Here is a 22692-nt window from a genome sequence, read left to right on the forward strand (position 1 = left end):
TTCCATAAGGAGAGACAAAACAGTGGCATCCTATTCCTGTTTAGAGCAGGGAGGGTGTAGCTCAGCAGCAGGGTGCGTGCTTAGCATGCATGAGGTCCCGGGTTCAGTCCCCAGTACCTCCATTAAATAAATAAACCAATAAATAAACCTAATTACCCTCCTCCCCCAAAAAAACAAATAAACAAAAATATCCAGAATTTTATTCCTGTTTGGAACCATCAGTCATACCTACTCTGCGAACACTTACTGGACCACTTCCTTCAGGTGTAGGCTACACATGTTGGACTCTTTGCAAATCCAGAGGAGATAAGGGAGACCACAAAATTAGAATCCCTTAACAGATGCAGCTCTTTAGTTTAGAAATCAGCATAATCACAGTTCATCTGACAGAAAACACACACCGTGGATATTCAACGTCACTGAAGGACGTAACCAGCAGCACAGTAATAACTGTGGTGACTGCCCCTCACTGAGCACCTATCACACGCCAGGCGTCGTGAGGTGGCCTTTAAATACTCAGTTTCCCTGAATCCTCACAACAACCAAAAGTTATTACTTTCCAAGGTCATAGCGCTGAGAAGTGGGATGTGACCCCAGGCCCCCTGTACTACAGAGAAAGCGTAAACGTCTCTTTCCTTCTCTGCTGCGCACCTTTCCTCTGAGGCAAAGCTGCCAGAACCAAGCCGGCTGCACCGGCTGCCGGCTCGGCCTCCTACCAGATGATGCAATCACTGGGCGAGGCTTGATCTCAAAGGAACCAGGAGAGGTTGTAATCTCCCAGACCCACAAACAGATTTAATTAAGCAAAGGATTCAATAGCCAGAGAGCTGAGGTAACTAACTAGAAAGCTATGGTGAAGGGTATTCCCTCTAAAAATCCATATAACAATTTTTTTTCAACACAATGTATTTATCAAATGCCTATTCTGTGCCCAGCATTGTTTTGGGAAATGAAGAACAGACTGGATGGAAGATTTTATTAACATATTCAGCAGAATGAGAAAATATATAAATAACATTTATTTACCATTGCACTGAAAAAAAGAAAGCTGTTTGTGTACAGAACACAGCAGCCCTCAAATGTTAACTAAATCAGCTCATATCAGGAAAATTAATTACTCCAGATACTCTTCCTGGTTCTCTCGTGCGTATGCAGTTCTCTAACAGAGCAATCGCCAGGCTGTAGAGTCTGAGCATCTTTGACTTTCTAGGCAATGCCAAGCTGCTTCCTAAGTAGTCATACCAGTTTCTATTCCTACCAGCCAGCTATGACTATGTTCTTTTTTTTTTTTTAATTCTTATTTTTTTATTGAAGTGTAGTTGATTCACAATGTTAGTTTCAGGTGTACAGCAAAGTGATTCAGTTATACATAGACATAACTTTTTTTTTCAAGATTCTTTTCCATTATAGCTCATTAACAAGAAACTGAATATAGCTCCCTGTGCTATACAGTAGCGGTGTGACCGCTCTATCGCTCACCAGCTTCAGAACTTGCTATTGCCAGCTGTAATTCAGGGGCACAGTAACACGGCACTGTGGTTGTAATTTGCACTTCCTTGGTTATTAACAAGGTTGAACACCTTCTCATATGTTTATCAGAGTTTTGGATTTCTCCTCTTCTGAAGTGCCTGTTCAAGAGTTTTGCCCATTACTCTTAGGGCATGTAACATCTTACATCACAGACCTTTCTCTAAGGCGGAGGGTACAGCTCAGTGGTAGAGCGTGTGCTTAGCATGCAAGAGGTCCTGGGTTCAACCCCCAGTACCTCCTCTAAAAAGTAAATAAACCTAATTTACCTCCTTCCTGCCCCCCCCCAAAAAAACCTTTCTCTCCACTGAGTCATGAACTTACACTCCTGTGTCAACTTCTAAATGTTTTATTATTTGGCCTTTATCTTCCATGCCTCCTAGATTATAAATCAAGTGTTTGAGTATGTGTGAGACTGTCCGGACTCCTTGTGGTGCTCTATTGGTCTATTCCTCTATCTTTGTGCCAGTATCACACTGTCTTACCTTTTTTATTGAGGTATAGTAGATTGACAATGTTATGTTAATTTCTGGTGTACAGCACACTGATTCAGTTATACACGTATGTTCCCTTTCACATTCTTTTCCCTTACAGACTATGACAAGACACTGAATACAGTTCTCCACACTATCTTAATTATTGTAGCTCTTCCTGAGCCCTAGGACACTAGTTTTTCCAACTTCTTTTTCTTTGTCAAGAGTGCTTTGCCTTTTCTTTGGCCTCGGCAAAAATTGTTATCAGCTTGTCTAGTTTTTTTTTTTTAATTTGCTGGGATTACATTAAATCCATAAGTCAGTTTCCAAAAAATTTATGCCTTACAATATTAAATCTTCCAATCCTCGACCCAGTGTGTCTCTCCATTTATTTAGATTTTATTTAAAGTCACTCAATAAAGCTCTAGAATTTTTTTCTGTAAAGGTCTTATGCATATTTTTTAGATTTAAAATACATCGCCTACATCTTATAACTGTTGAAAAACCATGAATCTGAAAGAGCCATGATTTTTTAAATGATGTACAAATATATATAATCTTTTGATACAATACCTAAGGTTTGGGGAAAGTATATATAAATATGAATATCAACTTTCTTAAATTTTTTAAATGAAACAAAGTTCATCAGAGCACAGTGACTGCTCCATAACTTGGTTTTACTTCTAGAATCATTGTTTTGTGGTTACATCACTGCAGTGGTTTAACATACTTGAGAAAACTTGTGTGTCACATAACAAGTGTCCTAAAAATCTATTGGTCAGAGGTCCTTGTATCTGTCAAGTTATGAAGTCCTGGAAATCCAGAATAATTTCAATTCATCAACTTCAAGAGAAGAAGAATAAAAGAGAAGATGAATAAATGATGAGTAAGAGGCTAAAATCTTATAAATGTATACACCACTGCCTGGGACGGCCCAGGCACCTGCCCAGGCACCTTGCTCCCGCCTCTCTCACATAATTCACTAAACTTCTGCCTCCTTTTTCTCATTTGTAAAGTAGTTACAACACTGTTCTGTCACTATCACACAGTAAGGATTAAATGTAAACAGATGCCTTAGAAAGGACACTTAAAAAGTCAGTCAAACACAAAGCAATAATTAGTCACAGGATTATAGCTAGTCCTCTCTCAGAAGAACATTACTATAACGTTGTCTATAATCATGGCTTGTGGCAAGACTGATAATAACCCCCAACAAATTGGCCCCAAAACCTTCAAGCCATGCCAACAAGAAGGTGAGATTTTCACACAAAAAATAAGAATTTTGAAGGAAAGGAGGAAAATTTCAGAAATCACTTTGAATGTCTAAAGTTAACTGTATTCACTCCTTTATCCCTCTGAACATCTTAGCATCCCAACAAGCGAACGGCATTTTTGTCCTGCATTCTACATGAGAGGACTAACTGGTATCCAAAGCTTCTAGGAACCTATAATATGTTTAGGAAGCAAGAAATAAGCACAAACAGTTCCTCCACGATACTAATTAAATACTCAGAAAACTTACAATTATTACAAAGCAGTACAAAACTCCTGGAGCACATTCAGAGACAACAGGGATCACTTACAACCCACCCAGTCCAGCAAGGAACGTGTGACTTCACCTTGCTCCAGGACAGGGCTGCCCCAGACACCTGTCGGTGTATGGCCCATGAACTAAGAATGGTTTTTACATTCTAAAATGATTGAAACTTTATCAGAATGATTTTAGGATATAGGACCCTTTTATAACATAAAACAAAGACAATATTGTGTATCAGGAGTTAGCAAACTTCTTCTGCAAAAGACAGTCAATATTTTAGGTTTTTCAGGCCATATATGATATCTGTCACGTATTTTTTTCTGTTGTCTTTTTTTTTTTTTTAACAATTCTTTACATATAAAAACCATTCTTAGTGTGGAGTTTTTAGAGAAGCAGGCCACAGGTTGAATTTGTCCCATGGGCTACAGTTTGTTAACTCCACCTATATATGGATTGATACATATATTTATACATAAAAGTATAGAAAATATAAAATGCATTCACAGAAGAGTCACAATAGTTCTTACCTCAGAAAGGAGATAAAGCAGAATAGGAAGGGGATGTTAAGACAAAGGGTCATATTAATCTGGAATGTTTTATTTATTTCATTAAAAATCTAAAGCAAACATGAAAAAAAAGAAAGGTTACCAATGGTTCAATTTGGGATCATGGGTCCACGATGCTCTGTTTTCGTTACTCTTTATACTTTCTTGCTTTAAATTCTGCAAATTAAAGCATAATCAAGAAAAATTAAATTAAATTTAAATTAAATGGTTGAAAAGACTCAAGAATATTTCATGACACATGGAAATTATATTACTTCCAGTTTCAGGATCCATAAAGTTTCATTGGAACCCGGGATGCTTTCCCACAAGGGGTGGAGAGTAGTGTGTGACAGGGACCAGGTGGCCCCCAAAGCGGCAAATGGTTACTATCTGGTTCTTTACCAAAAAAAAGTTTACTGACCACTGCTCCAGAAGGATGAAAGGGATTCTGGTGGGCAGAACTGGGGGAGAAAGGAACAAACATCCTATTTGAGAAATCAAGGTATGAAAACATGAAGGAAAGCTCCAGAATCTTGCAGGGAGTGGGAAGATGGGTTTGGCTGAAGCAGAAGTTCCAAAATCAATAAACAATTACTGAGCTACTGAGGACTATCTGCTCTGTTATTGAGCCAATAATACGACCATGGTAAGTGATCACAGGTACCCTCACACCGAGTGCTGAGGTCGGCACTATTATCATCCCCATTAATAATCAAGAAATTCATTTAATAATTTGATAAAGAAACTAAGGCTTACAGAAGTTAAGTAACGGGCCCCAGATGCTGGCCTCTAGGACTGAGATGGGCTCTGAATCTAGGATCTTTTGCCCCCCAGGCCCAGCCGTTACCAGTGCTACCCAGTACGAAGCCCCAGTGCAGGGCAGCAAAGGGAAATACATCCACAAAGGTAAGGGAGGGCAACACAGTGAATGTTATCAAATACTGGTATAAAAAGAACATGATTTTATCTGTAGGTTACAATTCTGTGTTTAAAAGGATAGTTGTCCCATGAGCTGCACCAAAGTGTTCCACACTTAGAAGCAAACTATTGTGGTCTTTTCTTTAATCACAGGAGAGAAAAAAATTGTGAGCTTGAGTTTCTCAACTTCAAGTTCCTCCCAGAAATATTTCTTAAATCTTTGAAAAATAGTACATTATTAAAAAAAAAAAACAATGAATAAGTAGCCAACCAAGTGTGGGAAAATTCAGCTGATTATGCTTAGCTCAACTTTTTTTTAATGGATTATGTGCTTAACAGATATCATTTCATTATTTTAAGTTCAAATGATTAATTGAATGTATTAATTCAGTAACAGTTAACTCAATTACCTGGAAGTGGTTTAAAGATTAAGGTATTCTTCAAAAGAATAAGGTGCTCACTTCAGCAGCACATATACTAAAATTGGAATGATACAGAGAAGATTAGCATGGCCCCTGCGCAAGGGTGACATGCAAATTTGTGAAGCATTCCATATTTTCCTGTACATCAGAAACTGACATGCTGTAACTGGCTGTACTTCAATAAATAAAAAAATTATAAAAGAATAAGAATGTTTCTGTGAGAGCTATCATAAGATCTAAAAAAGAAACAGACACACCTACATATTAGCAGCATCTGTTTATTGAAACTGTGGAAACAAAAAGATGATACATTGTACAGAGATACTACCACTTGGGAAGGCCCCGCCCCAGGGACTAAGCCCAAGGCCGCATTGTTCAGTGGATGTATCAGGCAAGACACATACATAATTTTAAATTTTAGCAGCCACATTTTTTAAAAGTAGAAACACGAAATTAATTGCAATGATGTATTTTATGTAACCTGGTATATGCAACATAGTATCGTTTCAACATGTAATCAGTATTTCAGAAATGGAAATATTTCTTGGTTTTTTTCATTCTACATCCCAAAATCTGGCATGTATTTCACACTCACAGCCATGCTCCAAGTGCTCCACAGCCACACGTGGCTACTGGTAACCATACTGGATAACACAGATCTCAGGGATGGCAGGAAAGAGGCTGTGGTAGCAACCAGAGAGCCAGACCTTAGAGTGAAGCATGTGGGTAACAAAAGCGAGTGCTTGGCCCCAGTGTTCTGATGCTGAAATGAGAGTTCAGCTAAGACATGGATAATGATACAGACTATTTTCACAGGTAGTAACCTTTCAGCCATCTATATGTTTGGGGTTCTTAAAGCATTGCCCAGTATTGATTTTACAATTCTATAATGAGTGTTTTTCCACATTTTAACTAGTCTTGCTGTAATTGTGACTTGGGACTATCTATAGCCACTCTCCTCCCTCTCAATTTCCCCAACGCCAATTCTCCAAAATATTTCAAAGTCATCCAAAAAGAACCCACTTCCAGCTGCTTCCTACAACCCAAACAAATTAAAAACCTATACAGGTCTGGGCAGTGGGAAGCCACTGAAGGACTTTGGAGAGGGAGTGGAAATGAAGTTTCAGTACTAACAGTGAAGCATTAGTGTCACAGAAGAGGCTGCAAAAAATTAACTAGAAAGGCACCAGCTCAGAATGTTCCGCTTAAGTTCTGAACTAAGGTTATAACTTTAAGAATGAAAAAAAAAAAGGCCAGAGGCCAGATACCCTTTAGCAGTAATTCATGTAAACAGTATAATGTCAGAGAGGGAGATGAATGCTTCAACGAGAATGACCAAAATAACAGAGTCAGAAAAGCTCTCTCTCATCTTCCTGCCCTCAGCCAATACTCCAGGAGAATTCCAGTGGGACCACTCTGCAAAGATTCAGTTGTAGCAAACACTTCCTTTTTCTTAACTCACTGTCTCTTCCTAGACACCAAACAAAATTCTCACATTTGCTAATCTATTAAAACACCAATGATAAATTTAAACAGTAATCAATAAATTATTTGTGAAAATCACACAAATGGCTGGACAGGGTGTGTCCACACTCTCTGGGATGGAGGTGGCTGGGGGAAGACTGTGTATTTTAGTGGTAATAGGTCAAAGTACGTCAGCACTTCAATTTTAAAACAGACTCTGGCTAAACAATTGCAACATTGCAATGACAGGATGTTTTAACAGTTTATCATTTGTACCAAATGAAATTATGTGGTAACCACATGCTTAATATGTAAAAATTGTTAAGGAAATCAAAATTACAGTTCAATATGTCTCAACACTTAGAACAATTCTGCTTGTTATTCAGAAACTATCCCATTGGGTCACCTATGCTAAATTTAAACAGTAATCAATAAATTCTGCTTGTGAAAAACAGAAGGAATCAAATACTGTAATTCTTTTAGTTCAGAGGATTTTATGACATGCCCCTTCAAGTAATGGGGAAAACTACTGAAATTGACAGATCATCAGTAGAGTCACTAGGTACCTATTTACCTTTTTTTAAAAGCAAAAAATTCAACCAACCAAACAAAAAGACCTAGACTTGAAAACCGTACCACGATGTCAAGTTTGTAAAAATGTTTCATATGCACACACAAAACAGACGTCCAAACATCAGTAGAAATTATCTCTGGTAATTGTACATCAGCTAACTTTTACTTTTTATACTGTTTCTATATTTTCTATGCTTTCTACTATGATCAAGTTTTACTGTTAAAACTAGAAGAAAAAAATAAATTTGGACAAATGGAAACTGAGGCAGTGCCAACCAATTTAGGATTACACTAAATCGATACACTATCCCGCATACCACCGTAATCTCTTAGTAAAAAGCCCGGCGGGCCCTTGAAGACGTGGACTTTGCCTCTGTAACACACACTCGACTACATTCACACGTACAATACACGGCGCACACATGAAAGCCTGGCCGAGCACGTAGCAAAACATTAGAAACTATAAATAGCTTATTTAGAAAAACAAACAGCAGTTTAGCGCCCTCACAAAACACATAGCAGAGCAGAGCCAAGAGTAGGTGCTCAAGGAATACGAAAGAGTCGCAAGGTGGGATAAACGTCTTGGTCCAGAATTTTTAAACGTGCATCTACTTCTAAAGTGTTGGTTGGTTTTATGTCAATTTCACTTCACTTTAAACGTAAACCCTTAAGTTTATTTACTTTCTAAATATGTCAGATTGAGTAAGCACTGCTTTAAGCATGGCTTTGCCCTAACTAATCCTTTCTTTTTTTTTTTTTTTTTTTTTTCAATTCTAGAGCCTCATACAAGTAGCTTTATTGCAGTGCTGGGGGTGGAGTGAGGGGGATACTAAAAACACACGTACACCTTCCTGCCTTCAAAGACCTTACAGCAAAAGGTGGAGTGATAAACAAAGAAACGGATCAGAAAAAGAGACCACAAACCGTCACGAGGGATTTTTTTGTTTTTAATGAAGGTAAGTGCTTTTGAGTTTAAAGAACTTTGGGGGGCGATAAGCCGGACACGATCCGAACAGGCTTCGGCGCTGGTGGCACAGGCCGAGCTGGGTGGGACTCCTCACACGTCTAACCCTCAACTTCAGACCCAGAACCAGCCCACCTAGTGCTTAAACGTAAGCAAAACACTGAAAATTGATCGAAACCCAGCAAATCTGCCAGGCAAGGCTAAGCACGCGCGCGTACAAAATTCAGCAGCGCTGCGTTCACCGTACTTAATAGAGCACCTAATACCTGGCCACAGGCTAAAAAGTGCTTAAGGAGGGCCGAGATCGGCCGGCAACCATGCACTGCCAGCCGGCTCCCTAAAGGCCTCGGCTCGCGACCCCAGCGAGGTTGACCTCGGCCTGCGCCCTGCGCTCCGCGGACACTGTCCACCGAGACTGATCCAGACATGCCACCCCCAACCCCTCCGAGCTGGGCCTCGCGGGGTCCCGGGGCGCCAACTCGTGCGTAAGGGATGGGGGACCAGCAATCAATGGCAGGACCGCGGCGCGGCCTCCCGAGACAAAGCAGGGCGCCCCGAGCCCGGGCCGCGCCGCCGCCCCCGCGCCCGCCGGCGGAGACGGCTCGCCGCACCCCGAGCGCCCTCCGCACCCCGAGCGCCGGCCCAACCGCCGCCGCAGGAGCGCGCAGGGCGCCCAACTGCCGTCCCGGCCCAACCAACGCGGGCAGGGGAGGAGAGGCGCGCGCGGCCGGCGGAGCGTGCGAGCCGCTCGGGGGTCGCAGGGGGAGGCTGCGCGCGAGGCAGGCAGGGCGAAGCGGCGCCGGGGCCATGGCTGCACGCAGCGCCAGGACGGGCTCCTGCAGGGCATTTTGCCCCTTTCCCCTTGGAAGGTGCAGATGGTTTGACCCCCCACCCCGACGGAGGTGCCTTGTCCCAGCCCCGGCTGGACTGTACCATCGGGCGGTGCCGCCGGGATTTCTCCCCACCACCACCACCATCAATTCCCCCCCCACCCGGGTCCGCGGTCGGTTGGCCCCGGCCGGGCTCTGAGACGCGGAAAGAGCTTGGCGCCATTTTGGGTGGGACTAAGCAAAGACGAAACACCCTCCCAGTCGATGGGGTACTCTGGCCGCTGGCTTATCCGGTTCCCTTAATCCTTTAGGTACTTACACGACGTTGGGTGAGGGGAGCTGGAAGATCAGCGGGTCCCCGATCCTCTCTCCCTAGGGGTGATGGAAATCAAACCCCCCCGCCACCTCCAGGTGGTTCTTCCCGCCGCAGAGTGGGAGCAGCATAAAAGGCGGGGCCTTATTAGCATAACCTGCCTGGCAACCTGATCTTGGCGCTTTATGATTGGTTGGACTCTGTAAACTCCATGCCCTGCCTAGAGACAAGTAACTCTGGGGCGAACTGACAGGCCCAGATTTAAGACTCATGACGAAGATCCTGAGACGCTTATTCAGTCGGCGGAGAAGCCAAAAGGAGATTCACACAATGGCCCAATGACTGAAGGCCTCTTTATTTCGTGCTCTGATGTTCGTTGAAAATCCAATCAAAGAGCGGGTCTCAGGCAGCGCGGACCTGCGTTTGTGCTCTAAGCCAATCAGAGAAGCCGACTCTTCGGATTCAGGGTCGAGACCGCTGGGCTGGACCGGCGGCGGCCCAGGTGGGGAGACTCGCAGCCTCTGAGCCGCAGGTGCGGAGGAGGGGCTGCTGCTCGGGTGCCCCGCCAGCCCCGCACAGCCCCGGGAGACCCGCGTCCTGAGGGCTGCGCCCGGGAGCCCGCGGACCGAGCAGGCTCCGGCTTGGGGTGGGGCGGGCCCCTGCGGGAGGCCGCCCGCGGAGCGCCCCGCAGAACCCACGCCGCGCTCGGAGCCCCAGCGCAGCGCGGCCTCACGCCCCTGCGGCCCGGCCCTCAGTGTCTGAGCTCAGCCCCTGCAGAACCCCGGAGCGCCGCGCGCGTCCTCCTTTTCCCTTTACCGTGCTGAAAGGGAGCGATTTTCAGGAACATTAAGTGTTAATCAACACTGGTTAACCAAGTGCTTGACTCACTCATTTCTTAACCTCAGGCTTCCACATCCTCCCATCCCTTAAAACTGCCTTCGCAAAGCAGCCAGATGCAGACAAACGAGGTCAGGTTTTGCAGCAAGACAACCAGCTCCAGGTCCCCACCCCTGATACGAATGGCAACTAGGCCTTGAGACCTTGAGCCTTTGGACCTTCAGGGGACGGTTATCCCGTCCGTGTGACGTCTCCCTTGCTACCTTGTTTTGAAGATTAAGTGAGATTTACGTGTAAAATACTTAGCACACTAGAATTTAAACAGATAAAAGTATTAATGACGGTAAAACATACAAAATTTCCAAACTGTTAGCTAACCAAGGAAAAAAGTACAGCTAAGTAAAAGACTTAAGAATAGAAAAGACCCAGGGCGGAGGGCGGGGTCTAATAGTCTTTCAACAATATCCTCTTTACTGTTTCGTTTATTTTAAAAACTGGAAACAAAGTTGAAAATTTGGGAGAACACTATGATTTTCAAACTTCAAGGCAGTTGACTGCCTTGTAAGCAACTTGATGACTAGCCTGTGTCTTGTTAGTCCGCAGGCTCTGTGCAGGCTGTCAGTAAACACTTGTTGAATCGAACTGAAGAGAAAGCATAAATTGGGGCCTGATGAGGCAGACTTTATAGTGAGCGATGCTATTACCTTTTCACTGGATGTATAGACTCATGGAAGTCAGTTGCCTTGGGAAAGATGATACCGGTTAAGGGTCACTGGGAGCAGGCAAACGATGCCAGAGATGGACAGATCTATTTCCCTACCCCCGGCCTCAAGAGAGAACTCCCTTTTTGAGATTTAACATTATTAAATCCTCTCTAATGGGTTAGGATCCTCACAACAGATCTGCTGACCAGAAATGACACCAAGGAACCCTTTCAAAAGGGGAAACTGCCATGAGGAATGAGGCTGTCTGGACTAAAGAGAACAAGTTACCCTCATGGACTTGGAGAAATTGTCTAAAACTTCAGAGGGCATGACTACGACAGGCAGACACCACCCCAGGGTTTTTTTTTTGTTTTTTTTTTTTTTTTATTCATAAGATTTGGAATGAGAATCAGGAATCTGCCTTTTATGTAAGTTTCTTAATTTGCACACAGCAAAATTCACATCTTTTGGTATACAACAAGAATTTATTGTACCAGGCGCTGTTCTAAACAATGAGGCTGGGATGGGGAACCAAAAAACGAAACAGCACAAAACAAAAAGCCCCCGTTTTCACGAAGCTTACAGTCTACTGGAGGTAACAGAAGAAAATTGATAAATAAATAAGATAATTTCAGGTGATGATAAGTTCTATGAAGAAAATAAAGCAAGAAAACGCAAAGGGGAGGAGAGTGCTGGCAATCTAAATATGGGTGTCAAAGAAATCCTTTCTAAGATGCTAACATTTGAGCTGAGACTTGATGGGAAAAAAAAAAACGCCCTCCATGCTAAGATCTTGAAGAACATTCCAGTCTGAGACCAGCAAATGTAAACGCATGGGGAGAAAAAAAAAAGCATGCATATATTCATTCCTTCTTCCAGTGAATGAATGTTCATTGAATGCTTATGCTATGCCAGGCACTGTCCTAGGTGCTTTGAGATTTGACAGCTAACACCATAGACACAAGGGAAAACACAGCACGTAAGAATCCTGCCTTTATGAAGTTTTCGCTCCAACACACTGGAAAACGTGAGAAGGCCTGAGTCCCTGGAACACAGGACAAGAAATAACGGTGATTCAAGGAAACTTGGGGAAACAGGCAAGGGCCAGATCTTAAGCAGCTTTGGAGGCCATAGTATGAGAGTTGTTATTGTATTTTAAGTGTAATTTAAAATAGTTGGAGGTTTTAGGCAAGGGTGTGATACAATGTTTTGTTTTATTTTGTTTAAAGATAACTCCCCTGCTCTAGGAAGCTTATCCAGTTGGAGGAGGGGATGAGAAACAAGAGGCAAGGAGGATAGTTAAGGGTCTGATGCAGTATGCTTTAAGCAAGAAATGACGGTGATCTTGACTACAATAGGACCCGTGTAAAGGGGGGATTCGTGTGGACAGCAGGTATCTGTTGGAGGCAAAGCCAAAGAACTTGCAAATAGATAAGATAATGGAACAGAGTCAGGGTTTCTAGTGAAAAGAGAGTGATCAAGAATCACTTACATGAATCGCTATGCTCTACACCAGAAACTAACACAACATTGTGAATCAACTAAACTTCAATTAAACAAAAAGAATGACTTATAAAGTTGAGACTCAAGTGACCAAGTAAATGTGGATGGCTTAACTGAGGTTGGGAAGACAGGACTAAGAGTTCTATTGTGTCCTGTCAAATTTGAGATATCTTTTAGGAATCCAATTGGACATACTGTAGAGGCAACTGGAATTCAAGGAGAGATCGGGGCTGCAATACAACTTTAGAATTCACCACACTATAAATTGTACTCAAATACACAGGATTATATGAAGTCTAGTTAGATAAGGTCACCTAATGAGATGAGGGAGAGAGCGTATAGAGAAGATGAGAGGGTCCAGGACTAAGCTCTTGGGAGCTGTTGAATTTAGAGGTGAGAGACAGGAGGGGAGCCAAGCAGAGATAGTGAAGGCCAGTAAAACAGGAGGGGAGCAGAAGACGACGGTGTCAGAGAAGTCAGGGAAGCGAGTGTTTGAAGGATGCAGTTGTCAGCTGCAGCTAATGATGCTGAGAGGTAAAGAAAGATAAAGGCAGGTAACCTGTGGGCCTGGAAAGATGGAGGTGGACGTAGCCAGTCATTGGTCAGCAGCAGCTTCAGGGGAGGGTTAGGAAGCCTAGTAAGAACAGTGTGAAGAAAGAACGAGAGGGAAAGAGTGACGTGTGTTGCCAACAGTATAACAGATCAGACAGGCCAATAAAAACAACGAAAATGCCCCATGCGCTATTTGTGAAAGACTTTTTCTGAATGCATCACAGAGCTGGCAACGCAGGAGGACTCTACAAAGGCTGAAAACAAAGTCAATGAGTAAAAAGGGAAAGCTCATCATTACAGAAAGAAGCAAACTAATCAAAGAAAAAGGAATGCTGGAAAAAGAAAACATCATTTGGCAGCAACGTTAACAATTATTAAATTTTTTCAAGCTGTTCAAGAGCCATGGGGGCTAAACCTAATGGATGAAAATTTGATGGTTTGATATCAACATGGCCTCAAAATATCTCCACAAAAGGTGCTTATTAATTACAAAGGAAAAAATAATGACTTTACAGTGGAGAAATTTGGCAGATACCATCATTGTGATCAAAGTCACTGTCCTCAGGAATAGAACCATGGAGACCATGTGCTTCTGCATGTGGTGCCCTGAGAAGGATGCCGCTCTGCAGTACGCCTGCCAGAAGTTTGTCTCCTGACTCTAGCTGTAAGGAAACCATGGGCGAACCCCAGCTGAGCGACATTCTACAAAATAACTGGCCTGTACTCACCTTAAAAAAAGTTAATGTCATGAAAGACAAACCCTAAGGAACTGCTCCAGACTGAAGGAGACTAAAGCTAAATGCAACGTGTGCCCTGGGCTGGATCCTGGACCAGGAAAAAAAAAATTTATTTGTTTACATATATAAAGAACACCAGTGGAATCACTGGTCATGTTGGAATAAAATCTGTAGGTTACATAATAATACTATATAAATATCAATGTCCTGATTTTGCCCAGTACCCAGTCCCGTGGATATATAAAAGTATATCCTTGCTCTTAGGAAATATACACTGAGTAAAGGGGAAGTGTATCTGCACTGTTTTCTCAAACAGTTCAGAAAGAAAATATATGTGCATGTACGGCTAAGATGTCAGCATATGGGAAACCTGCATGAGAGGTGTGTGGGAATGCAGGTGCAATTTTTGCATCTTTTCTGTGTAAGTTCAAAATAATAAAACAAAACAACAGTCCATAAAAAGCAAAAGGCCAGTCATTTGGCTTCAGGTCTGCACTTTGAGGAAGGGGGATGTCTGGTGCTGGAACGGGGTGGGCTGCAGAGAAATAGGGAGTTTGTGACCCGGCCGGAGTAGTTCAGAGCTTCACGCTTAGGGCTGGGGCAGGAGGAACATGAGGGGGGGCCGGTGTGGGTGACTGGGAGTGTTACTGGGTGTTTGACACTAGTCATGGGTTGAGTAGTGTTTCCCCAAGTCCGTATCTGGGACCTGTGACTGTGAGCTTATCTGGAAGTAGGGTCTTTGCAGAAATAATTAGTTAAGATGAGGTCACTCTGGATAGGCTGGGCCCTAACCCAGTGGCTGGTGTCCTTAAAAGAAGAGAAAGTAGAGACACGGGCATGGGGGTGGGGTGGGGGGTATATGAAGACAGGCATCAGAGGAATGGAAATTAAAGTAATTATTGGATATTACCTTATATTCATCAGAAAAAAATTAAATTAAAATTAACTCTATTGTTAGAGTGCCTCCACACAATGTGGTACTGTTGTGAGTTGTTCCAGTCTGTTTGGAAAGCAAGGTAGTAGCATCAATTAAAATTGTGTATATACGTATAGACCAGTGACAGGAGATACCTACATAATTACGTACCTCAGCACTCACCATCTTTGGATTCTATCTACAGGAAAGAAAATCACCAATATAAGATGTTTAATGTAGCATTTTCTGTAGTGACAAAAAAAAAAAAAAAACTGGCAATAGTTAAAACATAATGGTACATCCACACCATAGAACAGTATATAGCTGTTAAATAGAATGAACTACAGTGGGGGAGGGTGTAGCTCAGTGGTAGAATGCATGCTTAGCATGCACAAGGTCCTGGGTTCAATCCCCAGTACCTCCATTACAAAAATAAATAAGTCTAATTCCCCCCTAAAAAAAATTTTTTTAGATAAGAATGAGCTATAACTGAATCAATGGTCTGGGAGCGAGTATCGTCGAACTAGGAAGGCAAAATGAGAAGAGTGTTTTGTATCAGTCAGGACTCAGCTAGAGAAACGGAACAAGCAGGGACATATGTTAAGGAATTTATTGCAGGATTTGCTTTCACAGCGGTGGGGGCTGTCTAGACAGGTCCAGAGTCCAGAGGGCAGGCTGTCCAGAGGGGCCGCTGGAAGCCCCTGACCCCGGTTGAAGCTGCTCTCCAGGGTGGAATTTCTTCTCTTCCCCTGAAGTTCCAGCTCTGCTCTTCAGGTTTTTCAGCTGGGGGGGCCCCACCCGTGTTACTGAGTCACTGATTATGGATTTCAATCACATTTACAAAATACCTTTGCAGCAACGCCTAGGTTAGTGTTTGACGGAGTAACCAAGGTGACACATATAACAGACTGTCACATGTGTCATAGCTCATTTTTGAAAAAAACAAATAATGGCAAAACCCCGGTATGTTTACGTGTGTTTATGTGTATGTGAATAACTGTACCTTTATGAATACATGTCTATGTGTTGTGCATATGGTTGAGCATGGAGAAAAAATATTGAACAGTTACTCGGGTATGTGAGTCAGGGAGGAACGGGAAAACGGAGGAGAGTGCCAAGCAAAAAAAGAAAAAGAAAAAGACTGCAGTATAAAAAACATAAAATAATCTCTGTGCATAAAAAAATATAAAGACATTCAGTGGGGAGGGTATATAGCTCAGTGGTAGAGCGCATGCTTAGCATGCACAAGGTCCTGGGTTCAGGACCCAGGACCTCCATTAAAAATAAACAAATAAACCTGATTATCTCTCCCCACCCAACCAAAAAATGAGTGTATATATATATATATAGAGAGAGAGAGATTTAAAAACTATATAAATAAATACATATTTAGCAAATATTCAATAGAATACTCATTGTTAATTTTCTAAAATGTAATCAAAGAAGTGTTCTTCTTCTTAAATATCTATATTAAAATACAAACGGTATCTGTATCACTTTCCTAGGAACAAATTACCATAACCTGGATGGCCTGAAATAATAGACATCTGTTCTCTCACAGTTCTCGAGGCCAGAAGTTCGAAGACGAGATACTGGCAAGATCATGTTCCCTCTGAAGGCTCTGGGGAGGAGTCCTTCCTTGCCTTGTGCTAGCTCCCGCTGGTGGTCAGCAACCCTTGGCATTCGTTGGCCTGTAGAGTCATCACTCCAATTTCTGCCTCAGCCATCACGTGACTGTCTTCTCTCTGTGTGTGCGTGTCTCCAAATCTCCTTCTCCTAAAAGGACAAAGATCGCTGCATTTAGGGCGCACCTTAACTTGATTACATCGGCAGGGACTCTATTCCCCCCCAAAATTAATATTCATGGAACTGAAGGTTAGGACGTAACACATCTTTTGGAGGGACACAATTCAACCCACTATAGTGTACAACTTACGATCATCGACTAAGACATTCCTATTAAAAGGAGATAACAACAATGCCACATTTATTACAGCTATTTAACACTACCCCAAAAGTTCAAACCAATGCAAGGAAATATAAAACTAAAATAAGACATAATTATTGGAAAGGGTTGGGCCGGGATCAGCATTGTGTGCAGAAATCCAGAGAATATGTGTTGCTATACAACTAAGTCTGTAAGAGAGTTTGAAATGGTGACCACACACAGAATAATTGAATACAAATCAACAGTTTTCCTTAATAGTAACTAAGATCATTGGAAGCACCATAGAAAAATACGCAGGTGTGGGGAGCCTGCTACACATTTAGCTTTGTCCTTGAAGAAGTGAGATGACTCAGAAAGATGAACCAGAAACAAAAAAACAAACAAAAAAATTTTTTAAAAGTGAGATGACTCAGTAATTAAGAAGGATTTTCTGGATCCCAGGGACCGAGGTTTCTGCTCCAGGCACACCTGACCTGCTTTACCACGTTGCCTGTGGTCTGCTCACTTGCCAAGATGACTTTGGATCCTCTCTGGCCTCCTCACTGACAGCAGGAAACACAGCGGGGCCATCTATGACTCTCCTTTGTCCCATCTCTTCTGTTCAGTTCCAAGGTGCTGGGTAGGTAGCAGCCCAGAAGCCCCCTGGATGCTTTCACTTGTCACTAGCCCGCTGGAGTAGCTGGATTCCTGGTTGTTCATGAGAGAAGGTCATTTTCTAGGCAGAAGCCAAGAGCAGTGTTAAATGTAGCCGTTTTAAACACATCGTGGCCTTCTGCCAACTTTTTCCTCCTGTTTGTGATTTGGCTTCACCTCCAGCTGAACAATCATGGGCGAAAATCACAGAAGGACATGGCACTGGGTAGAGGAGACAGACATCTGCGGATTTTGATGGGGAAAAAGAATTGGGGAGGAAAAGGGGAGAAAAACACACAAAAAAACAAAACAAATAATGATGGTAACAAAAATTTCACTAGCATAAGCCAAGGAGATGTGAATGACCAAAAAGATAGCTCCCAGAAAACATGAAAGAAAACACTCTCTAAGAATTTTCACAAAGAAACCTTCAGAGCACCCTTTTAGGTTTACTTCAAGCTTAATTTTTAAAAATAAATGCAGGGCAATTTCTATTTTGAGTTAAGCCCTTCTTTTCGCATGTGCACTTCGGCTTGCTGAGCCTTTTATGTGGATTGCAGATATACTGGCTGACCAGACAGCAAACTGGGGTTAGTCTTATGCTGAGTGGGAGAAGGGAAATGGAAATGTTTTTAGAAAACAAAACCCTAAGCCTAATGTAGCAAAGATTAAGATCCACAGAAACACTCTTCTGAATATTTATGGGTAATCCATGAATAATCCTCAGAAATAGATATTGCTGATGCAAATCAGATGAAAAAAAATTGGGGTGGATTTTTCCAGCACATATGGCAATAAAGAAGAGTAAAATACAGTGATACTGTTACCAGGGCCATGGATGAATAATTTTGAAGACTGAGAGGAAACTAAGCGAGTGCCATTGGTTAGAGAAATAATCCTCTGTTAGTGAGGACCACGTTTCTCTGATGATTAAAAGTAGGAGACAGTAAAAAAAAAAAAAAAAAAAAAAAGAGGGGGAAACTCCATTGTGCTCAAATGCCGACCATGATGTGTGGATTTTAAGGTGCTTAAGATTTTTGTTCCTTCTCAGAAAATATTAACAAGAGACAGGTCCTGCACAGATTTAAATTTAAGTAAGACCTTTTCTGTTTCTTCACAGTGTTTTTTATTTACTCTACTCCTGTGGTCATGGAATGTAAATATTCTCTCAACTTCTCTTTCTTATCACATTAAAATAACCAACCAAGAGCTTGAGAATTAAGCTGGAGTCTTTTCCCTCAAGGCTGCTTTCAAATTCTAGTCTGGTATCAAATTTCTTTTCATTTTAGTCCAGACCAAATCAAATTATTTTACATTTAAATGTTTTTATTTCCTCACCAGGAAGTAACATGAACCACTAATACCTACAAATGCAGTCAGTTGCTAGTGACTAGGTTTCCAGGAAAAATACTTTTTAGTTTTGTTTCTTTTCACAAAAGTCGCACACACATGAAAGCATCTCAACAATACAGTTGTGTTCATGCCTCAGTCAGCCCTCTCACATGCCAGTTGTTGGAAAGTGTTCCCCCAGGTTAGACAAGGAAAGTTAGATCCTGGCTTTTAGCCTTGAGACTATGAATCCCTCTAAAAACCTTCAGGTAAAGAACCACGTTCAAGTTCTTATGTGCATCTCTTGTGAGAGGAGATTTCATGGCTTCCAGCACATTCCAGGGAGCCCACGATTCCATTAAGACCAACGATCACTGTCTTATGACAATTACTGAAAACCCAGGGACCTCACATTGCATTCCATACACTTTCTTAACTGGCTGCATCAGCACTTCGGAAATTTTAATTCAAAACATACAGATCACGTGGGGATCCTGTTTAAAATGCAGATTAGAATTCAGAAGGTCTGGGTGGGGTCTGAGATTCTGCATTTCTAACAAAATTTAAGGTGATGCTGCTGCTGCTGTTACTTTAAGTAACAGCAAAAAATAGGACATGGCCAGAGAGTTCAGAAGTCTCACCCATTGAGAAGATTCTAACACCATGTGTGTCAGAACACCCAGTGTCTGACAAAGACAGGAGAGTAAACACAGCGCTGACTTTTACCATCCTTGGAGTAAAGAATATATTCATGAGATGATGAGTCACACCCTTTCCCACTGCTGCGAGGTCTGAAGCTGATTTTTGCAGATGTCATAGCTCATGGGAGCTCTCTGATTGAATTCCCTATTTTTGTGTTTCTTCCATCCCTCCCCCCATCCACAGAATTGGTTCATAGAAAGAGTTTCATAAGATGCTGTCTGTTCCCAAAGAGCAGACATAGATATAAATGGATGCTTCTGGTCATTAAAAAGGAAAAGATTGTTATTGTTTCACTGTCTTCATGGCTGTGAATCATTGCCCTCTCTTTTTTCATCCTCAGGCATACAAAGCCTTGATACAAACAGGTGTAGAAATCAGCAAAACAAATATACTGTATTATTCCAGTGGGGACAGGATCATCTCTTTCTGGAACGTTCATCTTTTCTTCTCATCTGCTTTTTACGATTGACTCACCCTCGATGATCAATACCTATCTGGAAGCTTTGCCAACACCTGAAGCTTAACGCAAGAAATTAAACTAATAATTCCCCTTTCTTTTGTTTAACACTATTTTTAAAATTGTTTTGGGGGAGGTAATTAGGTTTATTTATTTACTTATTTAGTTTTTTGAAACCCAGGACCTCGTGCATGCTAAGCATGTACTCTGCCACTGACTTCTACCATCCCTCCTTTCTTTTTTTTTTTTTAGAGTTTCTTTTCTTTTTTTTAATTGAAGTATAGTTAGTTACAATGTGTCCATGTCTGCTGCACAGCACAATGTCCCAGTCATGCATGTACATAACATATATTTGTTTTCATATTCTTCTACATTAAAGGTTATTACAAGATATTGAATATAGTTCCCTGTGCTATACAGAAGAAATTTGCTTTTTAAATCTGTTTTTATATATAGTGGCTAACATTTGCAAATCTCAAACTCCCAAATTTATCCCTTCCCACCCCTACCCTCCCCCTGTCTTATTCATATGCATTTTCCATGATCCAAACAACTTGTGATCAAATCTTAAGGTTTCATTTGACTCTATGTCAAGCTCCACACTTAATCATTTACCAAATCCTATTAAGTCACCTTCTCTTGTTTACTAAAACAATTATCAAGGATTTCAAATGGGAAAGAAAATAAAGAACTACACAGGTTTTCTTCCCTCCAGCCCTTACCAAGAACTGCAGCCTCCCCTCTGAGATTCCAGGGGAAAAGAAAGCGGCGAAGGGGAAGGGAAGGTACCAAAGGAGGAAAAGGTAGCACGAAGTGTGTTCCAGTTGTTCACACCCCATCTTAAGCGGAGAGCAGGGCCAAAGCCATTTTTTATTTGATTTTATTTTTAATTTTTTTTAAAGCCATTTTTTAAATAGTGCCATGTAATGTAAATGGTTAATAATTTGGGCTCCACTGTCAGACCTACTTCCAACACTATTTCTCAGCATTCTTCTACTCACTTCCCTTATCTGTAGAAAGAAGATGACATTGCAGATTGCCTACCAAAATAGCCTCCTCCTTCCTTATTAATGAAATTGTATTTGGCGATCTCACAGCCTCCCTTGCCGCTAGAGGTAATTATGAAACATAGTTCTGACCAAAAAGATGTTGCTGGAGGTCCTTGAGAAGAAAGAAGACAGAACAAGCCTGGATTCTTGGTGACATCACTGAGTCACACATAAAACTGGACTGGGCTCCTTATTAAATGGAAGAAGCAAAAAAAAAAAAAAACCCAAAAAAACAAAATGAACAGCCTAAATGTCCATCAACAGATGACTGTATAAAGAAGATGCAGTATATTTATACAATGGAATACTACTCAGCTATAAAAAAAACAACAACATAACTCCATTTGCAGCAACATGGATGTCCCTGGAGAATGTCATTCTAAGTGAAGTAAGCCAGAAAGAGAAAAAAAAAAATACCATATGAGATTGCTCATATATGGAATCCAAAAAAAAAAAAAAAAAAACCGTAAATACAGAACAGAAACAGACTCATAGACATAGAACACAAACTTGTGGTTGCCAGGAAGGAGGGGGGTGGGAAGGGACAGACTGGGAGTTTGAAATTTGTAGATACTAAAGGCATATGCAGAATAGATAAACAAGATCATACTGTGTAGCACAGGGAAATATATACAAGATCTTGTGGTAGCTCACGGTGAAAAAGAATGCGATGATGAATATATGTATGAAAAATTGTGCTCTACATTGGATATTGACACGATATTGTAAGCTGACTATTACTCAATTAAAAAAAACCCCACAACCTGACTTCTTTAAACTCTTGGTTATGTGTAACCTGTAACGCAATCCCAACTGATACACCATTTCAGAGTTACTGAGATTATTATTAAGTGTGATAATGAATCTGTAAATGGTTAACACAGGGTCTAGCACATAGTAAGCATGCCATCAATGTTAGTAATTAGCATTCACCATTATTATTTTTTTAATTATTATTTCCCATGGCTCCTTCATTCTTCTCCATCTTTCACAAGCGTTTTGCATTATACTCTGTTTCCACACCCATCAGCCAAATCAAGACACTCATTATGTTACATCTGGCTAATAACCAACCCACCAAGGGTTTTAGTTGTACCTTCAAAGATGGATTGTTTGAAATAGGCAGAGAAAAGGGATGAGGGCTTTACTGAGAGGGGGAAAACAGTGTCAACACAGAGCGGGGAGGCTGGGAAGCAGAGTGTAACAGAAACTCCTTGCTTCTCTGAAGAATTAGTGTGAGATAAGGTAGAAAAACAGGTTGGAGCCAGATTGTCAAGGGTTTTCAGTGACTGGCAAAGAGCAGGCCAAGGAATTTGTAGCATATTTCTCTGTGAAAATGTTAGGGCACTGTTTGTTCTTGATTTGACACTGGAACTAATACGATTAAAGTCAAGAGTAGTTGATTCCTTTGCTTACTTGGCTGGCATTTAGTTTGCTCAGTTGTCACATGAGCAAGTTAAAGCAGATGCTCTCAAAGACCTGTGAGCATTCTAGAGTTCTCAAAGTCATTGGGAATTACGAAAAGGTTCTAATATCTAAGCTTGAGCTCAGAGCCTCAATTTCAATGTCAGCCCTGACCTATTCTTATTCATTTATTCTTTCTTGCAACAGAGTTAATTTATGTTGCACATTTTGGGTGTGAGGAAACTTGCTGCTACTTCAAGTCTCACTGGAAGCCAACTTCAGCTAGCCACAACCGTCAGAATAATCCGCATAAACTTCACGGACCCCTAGAGCAACCCTTGGTCCACCCGGCTTC

General features: G+C 41.7%; 1 protein-coding gene, 1 long non-coding RNA gene and 1 other non-coding gene across 3 annotated transcripts in view; 2 read left to right on the top strand and 1 right to left on the bottom strand.

Annotated features, from left to right (window-relative positions):
• The window catches only part of PRDM10 (PR/SET domain 10), a 74571-nt gene extending 64694 nt beyond the window's left edge, over nucleotides 1–9877 (bottom strand). The window contains exons 1-2 of the mRNA XM_031443376.2: nucleotides 9573–9877; nucleotides 4186–4259 (exon numbers count right to left, since the gene is read on the bottom strand). The gene's annotated coding sequence lies outside the window, so the exon portion shown is untranslated. The remainder of the gene's footprint in view (nucleotides 1–4185; nucleotides 4260–9572) is intronic.
• On the top strand, nucleotides 5454–5560 carry LOC116150262 (U6 spliceosomal RNA). The gene has a single exon (XR_004133978.1). It is a non-coding gene; the product is annotated as a U6 spliceosomal RNA (small nuclear RNA).
• LOC116150163 (uncharacterized) lies at nucleotides 7967–18377 on the top strand. The gene is made up of 3 exons (XR_010378981.1): nucleotides 7967–8027; nucleotides 8237–8415; nucleotides 16377–18377. It is a non-coding gene; the product is annotated as an uncharacterized LOC116150163 (long non-coding RNA).
• Nucleotides 18378–22692: the final 4315 nt, after the last annotated feature.

Source organism: Camelus dromedarius, chromosome 34 (genome assembly GCF_036321535.1).
Source record: "Camelus dromedarius isolate mCamDro1 chromosome 34, mCamDro1.pat, whole genome shotgun sequence".
Lineage (NCBI taxonomy): Eukaryota > Metazoa > Chordata > Mammalia > Artiodactyla > Camelidae > Camelus > Camelus dromedarius.